The following is an 11,035-nucleotide window of genomic DNA, read 5'->3' as shown; positions in this document are numbered from 1 at the left end:
CTCTGTAAACACAGGAATATGGAAAAACAAACTCATTCATTGGAGTCAAAATGCAATTTTGCTTTGATTATATCTATATTCCAATCAATAGTCTTCTGAGGCCTCAGTTTTTCATGTTCCTTTGTGTGCCTAAGACTAATTTCCAATGGAATTCTAGAGTTTTCAAATAAGGAAAGATCTGAGAGGTCATCTAGTTCAATTTCCTTATTTCACAGATGGAATAACTGAGGCTTAGAGAGAGGTACAATAAATTGCTATAATCTCATTCATCTAGTCTATGGAAGGATTAGTACTCGATCTAGATCTTTTTTTATCAGTTATTTGTTGTTTCTTCAGTATTTGGGTTAGTATGACACTCAAGGAATTGGTTACATCTTTGTACATATGTTTTATATAATATGGAAATTTACAACTATTGAGGTGTATATATGTGTGTGTGTGTGTGTGTGTGTGTGTGTTGTTAAGGGCTAAAATTCTAGCTAGTCTGTCTAAAATATCTAATGAGTGGTCACCAATAAATTATAAGCTTTAGCAAGAGTTAGACTTTTAAGCATTTATTAAGGAGAATAAGAATTTGGTAAAGAGAGAGAAAGGCCTAGATTCCTATCTATTAAAGGGAGAGCATATTTCTAGCTCCCTTCTCCACCAGAGTCCAGAGGAAAAAGAGTGAGACCGAGCACCAGTCTCTTCCTTCCTCCTCCCACTAGCCCGCGTCACTTCCTGACGCCAAAGAAAAGACGCCTGGTCTTGCCCTCAAAGACCTTCACTTCATGGGCAGAACTCTTCTACAGTAAGTCTCCAGCAGGTGGCGTTATTCCAATCGTTACAGTGTATATATATATATATATATATATATATATATATATATATATATATATATATATATATATATACACACACACACAAACATACATACATACATACATATAGGTAGACAAAATCAGGTCCTCTGGAAAGGTGATACATGGGGCCATGCTGGAGAACACAAAGGTAATCAATGCCTCAACAAAGTTTTACTACTATATGGTCTTTTGTGTCCAGGAATGTTGTCTTCTGGACCTACGGAAACCTATAGCATCTACAAGGCAGGCAGTAATGTACCTGGGGGTGGGGGTGGGGGGGCCAGTGCTGGCTCTGCTTTATAGCAACTACTTTAAGATTGTACAAGTTATATCCAGCATCACTAGGCAAACAGGATTTAACAAATAGCCATATTGTATTATTCCCCCTTTTCTAAGTTTAGGAAGAATGTGTTCATAGTGTTTTCTCCCTCATATCTATACCTCCTCTCTTAGAGAAGGAAGCCCTAATTCTGAGGAAACAAAATAAAGACAACCCTGGTAATGCAGCAGAGAACCATTGAGTGTTAGAGGTGGAAAGGTTGTCAGAGGCTTTGTTTATAACTGAACTACAGTCCCCTCTATAATCCTCCTGATAGGGTATTTGTCTTTTCAAAAGAACCATGAAAATCATTAACCCTAAAAATGAAACATCTCAATTTATCAAGGAATGAGGAAACATCAAGGTAAAGAGTCTTGAATTAACCCATGAATGTACTTCAGCTTATATTGAGATGAACACATTCCTGGGCAGAGGGAATAGTATAGCCTTGAAGGCCCATTTAATTTTTGGTCTATATACTGGGACTACCACCAAGGGAACCAATTATTGCCAACTATTTTGCTGGTTTTTTATATAGCATGCTACCTGCTAAGAACTAGACTAAGATCAACCTTCAAATGGTAGTGATTTTCAGTCACTAATTATCTGGGATTTGAATGGGGCTTTTTAATTGGGTTACCAAGCAACCTTCAAATATTTTGGTGATATCTACCAGGCCAATTGGGTCATTTGTCACCCTCTCTACTCTCCTTATGGTGCCCTTCCTATGAGAGCATTTCATATTTGAAAACAACATATCCCTTATTTGTCATCAGTTAAGTGGAAAAACATGCAGTTGAATTTTTTGTTTATTCTTTCCATTGCCTTTATTTCTGTCTGCATCCCCCAACGCTGCCCCCAAAAAGGTATAAACAGAAAAATGATTGTGGGGAATATGGGTTAGCTATTAACTATCTAACATAGTGAGTCTTATAATTCTTTCTTTTCTTTTCTTTTCTTTTTTTTGTGGGGCAATGGAGGTTAAGTGACTTGCCCAGGGTCACACAGCTAGTAAGTGTCAAGTGTCTGAGGCTGGATTTGAACTCAGGTACTCCTGAATCCAGGGCCAGTGCTTTATCTACTGTGCCACCTAGCCACCCTTATTTCTTCTAAGAGATGTAAGAACTCATAAAAAAAAAGACTATCTGCAAAGAATTGTTTTGGAAATTATAAACCATTTAATTAATAAAGCCGAAACCCCTTGCTTGTTGCTTAAAGCAGTTTTAAAAGCATCTTCAAAACAAAATTATAAAGATAGTCTTATGGGTTTTGATTCTGCTAAGAGTTATTTTCAAAGGCAATTTGTAGGGGAGGGAAATCTGACTTTAATTTTTTTTTTTCCCAGATGCCTCTGTCAGTCCCCATGGCCAAACTTAGTTATTCTTTTGGCTGCTACTGTCATTTCTTTCAGTCAGTCTTGCTCAACTGTCCCACCCCGGGTTCTTGGGTTCTTCAGATTGCCTATTGCAGTTTGTCTCTCCCGCTTCCTCCCATCCCGCCCCATGTTCCTTTTTTTCTTTCCAGTGTTACTTCTCAGCCTCTCTGGCACCTCTCTTCCTATGGTTTTCAGGTAATATTTCACATAGCCTTTCAACTTTTTACTTCCACAAACATACTATGATCCCTTCAGAAATGTTGTTTTCTGTCTTTGATCTCCATGTGGCTTAACTTTCCTGTTAGAGATAGAGAGGTAGGGAGAGCTTGGCAACTCCCAGCTTCTCTTCTGTAGCCATTCTTTCCATGCACCCAGATCATTTTTTTAAAGCACTTATTGGTCATTATCCCTACAGGAGGTTGAATTTTGTTTGCATGGTTCTATGTTTCTGTGACCATTTTCTCCCTCTTCTCTGCCTGTATACTCCATATATAGACCAAAAAAAAATCTTTACTTTTTTCCATTTCTGGTTTTATTTAACATAGGAGAAGTGTCTCAGCAAATAATAGGCTAAAGAACAGTGTACTTTCCAAGACTATGCTGTCACACACACACACACACACACACACACACACACACACACACACACCACCCTCTTTCAGGCTCTGATTCTGGATATATTTTTCCACACATACCCCTAACCCCTGCCCCATCCTGATTCTCTCTCCAGGCACTCTTTTTTTTTTCCTTCTGTACAGATATAACTGGGGCTCAGAATTGTGCCAATCAGATGTCACACATCTGCCAGCCAGAGCTTGTCATAGCAGTTCCTAAAATACTGATGTTGTTCCATGGGGATCAGAACCAGGACTATACAAGCTCTCTAGACAGCCACAAAGGCAAAATGCTTCAAGTGGGATTAGACTTGTTCTATTTGACCCTGGAGGGCAGAACCAGGAATAGTGGGTGGAAGTCACAAAGTGGCAAATTTAGGTATGATATGAGGGGAAAAAAAAGCTCCCTAAAAATTCAATGTATATGATTGCTGATTGGGCTACCTTGGGAAGTTCTGGGTACCTGTTCACCAGAGGTCTTTAAGCAGATCCTGGATGATCACTTGCCAGATATTCTAGAGAAGAGATTCCCATTGGCTACTGGATGAAAAAGTTGCCATGGTTCCTTCCTAAAGAAAATTTGGTTATGCGCCCACTTCTTACACTTAAAGAACGAGAAAAGTTCTTATAGATGTATCCCAATTCTGTCATTTTATATATAAGAAAACTGGGGCCCTAACAAGATGTTAAAAGTAATGTCACTAGTTGTAGCCAAATTAGAACAAAATCTCATCCTTTACTTTTCCCATGACAACACATTTTCATTCCCTACTCCACCTCATGTGGCAGTCATTTGACAAGAATTTATTAAGCTCCTATAAATTCAAGGCAATGCACAAAAGCACTACTGCTAGAGTGGACAAGGCATTGGAGTCAGGAAGATGTGGTTTCAAATCCTGCCTCAGCTACTTACCAGGGGTGTGATTTTTGGTGAATCGCCTTATCATTTTGTGTCTCTCTTTTGGACTGTGCAAAATTTAAAACTTGTTCTCAGTGGCTTCTTGGGTACGTTACAGTTCTGTGATCTCTAATTTTCATGAACAAGTCAAAGATGGTGACCATTTCTCAAGCATTCTCACGTAAGTCACTTCACAGGAGAAAATAGAAAAAAGCCCAGGAAATGTCATTGGGAAGTGAGGGACTTAGACAAGAGATAAGAAAAGAAAAGAGCAAGAGGAAATATTACTATTCTAAGGTGAACCCATAAAACTATTTACATAGGAACTCAAGAAATCCTAGCTGTGGTTTTATTCATACTTGTGAATGACACTCCTCCCATGTGATTAAATGCAATGAGTTGAAGGACTCACCTTTTATTTACTATATTTTTTTACAAGCACATCCACAGTGTCATACCTCTTTCATTTGGGGTGTAATATTGTCTGGACCTTTGGGGGATGGCGGAAATTCAGTCAATATTCCCCAATTTATCACTTGTTTGCAAAAGATGTCTATAGAGGAGGCACAACTTAAAAAAAAACAACTGTCCCATGGATGTTGGTGTGTGTGTGTGTGTGTGTGTGTGTGTGTGTGTGTGTGTGTTTAAAGTGAATCATGAACAGGATTCCCATCAGAAGTCTTTTCAAAGAAAATGATTAAATATCATGTTGTTGAAGGGGGGACGGGGAGAAGAGATGAAACATTATCTCTATCTCTCTCTTTTTCCTTATCTCTTTAGCTCTCTGTCTTAGTCTCTGTCTCTCTGTCCCCTTGTCTCTGTTTCTCTGTCACTGTCTCTCTCTGCCTCTGTCTCTCTGTCTCCGTTTCTCTTTCTGTGTCTCTGTCTTTCTCTGTGTCTCTCTATCTCTGTGTCTCTCTGTCTGTCTGTCTGTCTCTGTCTCTCTCTCTCCTCCCCCATCTTTTTCTTCCCTCCTGAAATATTTCACAGGCATGATATCTCCAGTGTTTGTTATACAGATCAAATCCTTTAATTACTCACCACTGAGTCAGGGTACATTTTTGTCAGATGCCAACCAGACCAAAAATATTTAGCTGCAATTTTTTCCACCTCCTGTTCTCCCTTTAAAGTACTCTTAAATATTGACAGTTCTCTTACTTAATGAAAGTTTGAATATTAAAGTGGGTGAATAAAGTATGAGATGACTCCCATTTCTTGAACTCCAAATCTTGGGAGGCTCATCTGCCTACTTTGACAGGGGACACAACATAACCTTGTCAACATTTCTCTCAAGAAGGGTCTTGGAGATGGATTTCTGAATACTCAGTTTCTGAATTATTATTGGTTGCTATTCTAGGTGCAGTAGTAAGAGGGACTTCCTAGTTTATTATCTTTCTGCCTTTTTATCTCTTGCATGAATAAATTACAGAGTACTGCTTCTTATCAAAGAAAACATCTCACTCATCATCTAGAGAAAACAACATTTTTTTAGACCATAAATTATTCTTAAAGGAAATCTCAGAAGTTGGGCACCCCCTCCCCGTCTCGTTCATGCATACTTGCCTTTGTGTTCTCCAGTATGAATCTGTTCCACAGCTTTATAAAGAGTCAATCACATTTTTATTTGGTCATCATGTGGGTCAGCACTGAAAGCCAAAAACACTTCATTGCAGTCTACATACGGCAAAATATAATGTCCAGCAATTTCAGAAAGCCCTGGAAAGACTTATATAAACTGATGTATAGTGAAGCTATTAGAACCAGGAGAACATTATGCACAGTGACAGCAATATTGTTCGATGAAAAATTGTCAATGAGTTAACTATTCCCAGCAATACAATGATCCAAGACAATCCCAAAGGACTAATGATAAAACATACTGTCCACCTTCAAAGAAAGAAATGATATTGATTGAACGCAGATGGAAGCATGCTATTTTTCAGTCTTTCTCTTTTTTCTTCTATGCAAGTTTTCTTATACAAAATGACTAATATGATGTTTTACATAATTGTACATGTATAGCCTATATCTGATTGCTTTCCATCTCAGGGAGAGGAGAGGGGAGGTAGGGAAGGAGGAATAGAATTTGGAACTCAAAACTTCAAATCAAAATGTTTTTATTATTAAAAAAATGTAGCAGTGCTTTTTGTGAAGGCTAAGAATTGGAAATCAAAGAAAAGCCCATCAATTGGGGAATGACTAAACAAGCTGTGGTATATGATGGTGATGGAATATTAGTGTGCTATAAGAAATGACAAGCATAATGATTCCAGAAAGGCCTGGAAAGACTTTTATGAACTTACTTATGGTGAAGTGAGAAGAACCAAGAGAATACTATGTACAGAGACAGCAATGATCCAAGACAATCCCAAAAGACTAATTTTGAAGCATACTATCTACCTCCCAAGAAAGAACTTATATTGATAGAACAGAGACTGAATCTTGCTATTTTTCACTTTCTTTCATTTTTTCTTTTATTCAAGTTTTATTGTACAAAATTACTAATATAATAGTGTTTTACATAATATTACATGTATAACCCGTATCTGATTGCTTACTGCCTCAGGGAGGGGAGAGAGGAGGGAGAGAGAGAAGGAGGGATAATTATATATATAATTATAACTTGAAACTATAAATAAAAATGTCTATTGCTTTAAAAAAAAAGAACTGTAACATGATTGCTGTCCCTTTGCATAAAATAGCAATCAAGAAAAAATAAAATGAAATGAAAAATGAAATATATATGTATAGATAGATAGAAAGATAGATGACAAATAGACAGATATAGATAGATAGATAGGTAGATAGACAGAGAGACAGATAGAGAGATAAAGAGATAAACTGCCCAGGCATAATGAGGCAAGAGACATTCTTTACACTCCTGTGGTCAGAACACATTTGAAAGATAGTATTCACTTCTAGTTAATATGGGGAGTCATTAGGATGTTAGAGAGCATCCAGAAAAAAGCCAATCAGAATGGTGAAGGGTCTTGAGTTCATGTGCTATGAAGATCATTTGAAGAAACTGGGGGTGGGGCAGCTAGGTTGCGCAGTGGATAAAGCACTGGATCTAGATTCAGGAGGACCTGAGTTCAAATCCAACCTCAGACATTTAACACTTACTAGCTGTATGACCCTTGGCAAGTCACTTAACCCCAGTTGCCTCACAAAAAAAAAGAATGAAAGAAAAAAAGAAATTGGGAGTGTTTAAACTGGGGAAGAGAAGACTCAGGATAGATATAGTAATTATCTTTTCATTCTTGGATAAGTACAATGTATTTCTTTTCACTGGAGGTCTTCAAGCAAAAGCTGGATGACTCCTTGGGAGGCATGTTATAATAAAGACTTTTTCAGTATAGTGTAGACTAGATGTTCATTGAGGTCCCTTCTAATTCTATGATTCTATGTAAAGAAACAACAACCAAACGGACCCGTTTTGCCTTCTTACCAAAGACTATGAATGACAAGAAATCCCCAGTTGTTTTCCCATGGTGTTTTCTTCCTGGTTATTGGCAGAGAATATGATTTCATGGGAGAAGGTTGGAAAATGACCCCTTGTAATGATGGAATTTCCATAAATAAATGCTGATCGCACAAAACAGATAATATGCTGCAGGTCTCATCACAATAAGTTGTCTCCTACTGACACGGAGTCTAAGTTGGAAGCACACAATTATGCAAATCAGACTAATGGCAGCTCCTCATTACTGTCATGGAGGTAGAGGCAAAAACATATCCTCCAAAGACAGCTTGATGCTGGGCCACAAGCCAAAATGTTTGGTTTTGCTGACATAGTAACTGAGTCAACAAAAATAGGATATAATAGTAATACATCAGAGGAATCCATATCAGGGCTGACCTGAAACTTAATGGACTGTGAATCTTATGTCTGTGCAGAGGCCTTTCACTGGTATTGACCCATAATATGTCGGCTTCCACTTTTGCCGATTCTATAGAAATAGATTACAGAAGCATTTGGGGGGGGGGAGTAGAGCTGAACTGTCTGTAAAATGTTCTATTAGCTTTTCCTATAACAGATGATATGACATTTATAAATACTTAAATAATGTCATCTAGCTCAGGTTTTAAAACTTCCCAGAATAATTCAGAGCACTTGCTGCCACTTGATCTAATGTGTTGTTCTTTTTTTTTTCTCCCTGAATTCTCATTATGGCCCTGATGAGATTTTCAAACAATGAAACTTTTCCTTTGCCACATCTTTCCTACCCTCCCCCCTCATTTTTTTTTTTTTTAGTAGAAGAGCTGTTGTCAGGAGAATATTAAACCCTAGACAGCCGCTGATGGGTCTAGTTAGAGCAAAGCCTGCCTTCCAGGTAAGCTGGGCATAAAATTGTGAACAATTGTAGCAACATTTAGTATCATCCCAATTTGACTCATCTCTCTGGTGTATTCATGACCTCCATAGACTTTGATCATGCCCTTGGATATGTGTTCATGTTCCATCTCCAGTGGAAGTAGTTATCACATTGGAAGGAACTGAGATATCACAGTGCTTAGTGAGAGCACACAGGACCCTTGCTCATTTTACCTAGAGTTTAAAATTGAGAACTATATCTTTTAGAGGTGATCAATCAATAACATCTCACCAGCTTTCTTTTTCATGTTTTAGCAGCCTTGAGTTCCATCATGAAGACATGTGCGCATGTCAAAAACCAAGTATTGGATTCAGCAGCAAAGCTTGTGACCATGCAGATTCTTGTCTTGCTCTCGCTGGGGCAGTTGGATTGAGATGCAGTAAAGAAAGCATCCTTATATAGATTCAAATGTGAAAGTTTATCTGAAAGTGATAGTTCAATGAAAATTCCAGAGTGTAAATGAGACATTTTAAGCCATTGAGTCCAACCTTCTCATTTAATAGATGAGAATAAAAAGGCTGAGAGAGTTAAATGACTTGGCTAGGGCCCCATATGAGAATGCACTATCCACTGTGCCACCTAGCTGCGCCCACATGCCACAATTTTAAGTCCAATCTTTATTGCTGACATCCTTTCCATGATTTTCTTAAGTCTGGACAATCTAAAAATTAATAACAATTAAGCCCCTATATGTAGTTTTTACTCATTTCTAATGTATAAATGCACACACCAAAAGTTTTACAATTTGTGGAGAACGAGAATTCACTACTTTTGGCAAACCCCCAGACATAGCTACTAAGGATTAGAAGCAGGATTTGAACCCACATCTTCCTGATTCCTAATTAGATCATGTTGTAAGAAGTATTTAGCATTGTGCATGGCGCATAGTAGAAGCTTTATAAATGTTTCTTTTCCTCCTTTACACTTACTCCCATAATTCAATTCCATAGAACTGGAGAGCATACTGAACCACCAACTCATCTCCACATGACTTTATCATCCTTCCATCCCCAGTTATTCAGATCCCTTTTATGCATTGTGTCCCCCCATAAGTGTGTAAAGTCCTTGAGGACCGGGATTGTCTTTTCTGTTTATATTTGCATTCCCAGAACTTAGCACAGTAGTTGGCACATACTAAATGTTTAATACGTATTTGTTTCCTTGACTTGACATACATATGTTATAAAGGTCACAAGGAGCTCTTCCAACCTTATGAAGGGAAATACTAATTTTCTTTCCTTTCATACAACACAAAATAATAATACCAAATTCCAACCTATCCACCAACAAGTTAACACATTGATGACCTGATGTCCTCAGTTGTTTGGGAGGCCAACAAAGGCTCTGGATAATTTTAAAAATGTTTTGTAATGGAAAAAAAGAAAAAGAAACATGGGGGAAAACGGGATAGAATGTGAGTATAATGAAACACAGACTATTTCTAGAGCCATAAGATTTAAAACATGAAAAAGTAAGCCACATCCTCTAACAAATGGGAAGACTAACATACAGTCCTTGAACATCACCTTTACACCAAGAATAACTTACATGTATGTAACACTTTAAGTTTTGCAAAGTACCATATTTGACTTGGCACTCACAAGAGCCCAAGTAGAAAAAGACCACAAATATTATCATGTTTAACATATGAGGACTCTGCGTCTTTATGTTTCTTATCTTCCTTGGCAATGGTCATACTTTCTGATATATTTTATAGAACCTATTGTAATAGTTTCCACAACAAAACAAAGAAGGAATGGTGGGTTTGAGTCTCAGATCAGCCACTTACTAACTGTGAAATGGATCAGTGTTCCTAAGAAAAATGGGGAAGCAAAGGGGTAATACCACTTACATTAACTACATTACAGAGTTGTTGGTATAAAAGAGCTTGTCAAAGAATACAGAGTGGTACAGTGGCAAATTAATGGATTGAAGAGTTATAGAAACTGCTTCAAATCCTTCTCCTGTCTAATTGTCTGATGCTAGGCAAGTTACTCACCTTCTTTTGGCCTTCTTTTTGCATCCATAAGATGAGGGGTTATTCTACCTTCTGTCCAAACTCTAAATCTGTAATAAATCAATGACATTAAAACAGCAGTCAATAATATTAATACCAATTGTTTTAATTGTATTAAGCAACTAGGTAGGCTACTAAAAGGCAAGTTTCAGTAGGGAAGACCTGAGTTGGAATTCTGCCTCAGACACTTAATGTGAACCTGGATAAGTCACTTTATGCTTATGTTTCCTCATTTGTAAAATTAGAATAATGTCCTACCTTACATGATCATTGTGCAGATGAAATGAGAAATCATATGGAAAATGCTTTGCAAATAAAAAAACATTGCTATCAATATGTTTGCTAATAGTAGCATTTTCTTAAGACATATACTGTCTTAAATATATGTGTATATATAATATGCATATTATTTTATACATAATATATATACAACATATGATACATATATTATAGGCATGTGCATTTATACACAATTTACATACAAAATGAAATACATATATACAATATATGCATAGATATTTATCCATCATATACATATGCAATATATAACAATATGTATACATTCTACATAACACATTTATATATACATTATAC

At 37.2% G+C, this 11,035-nt stretch overlaps 1 non-coding gene across 1 annotated transcript; it reads right to left on the bottom strand.

Moving 5' to 3' along the window:
- Positions 1 to 9,553: 9,553 nt before the first annotated feature.
- Positions 9,554 to 9,676, bottom strand: LOC122727177. Its single transcript, XR_006353118.1, has one exon. It is a non-coding gene; the product is annotated as a U6atac minor spliceosomal RNA (small nuclear RNA).
- Positions 9,677 to 11,035: the final 1,359 nt, after the last annotated feature.

The sequence above is a fragment of the Dromiciops gliroides genome, chromosome 4 (genome assembly GCF_019393635.1).
Source record: "Dromiciops gliroides isolate mDroGli1 chromosome 4, mDroGli1.pri, whole genome shotgun sequence".
Taxonomy (NCBI): domain Eukaryota; kingdom Metazoa; phylum Chordata; class Mammalia; order Microbiotheria; family Microbiotheriidae; genus Dromiciops; species Dromiciops gliroides.
Note: the sequence above shows the minus strand (reverse complement) of the source record. Positions and strands in the feature narration are given on the sequence as shown.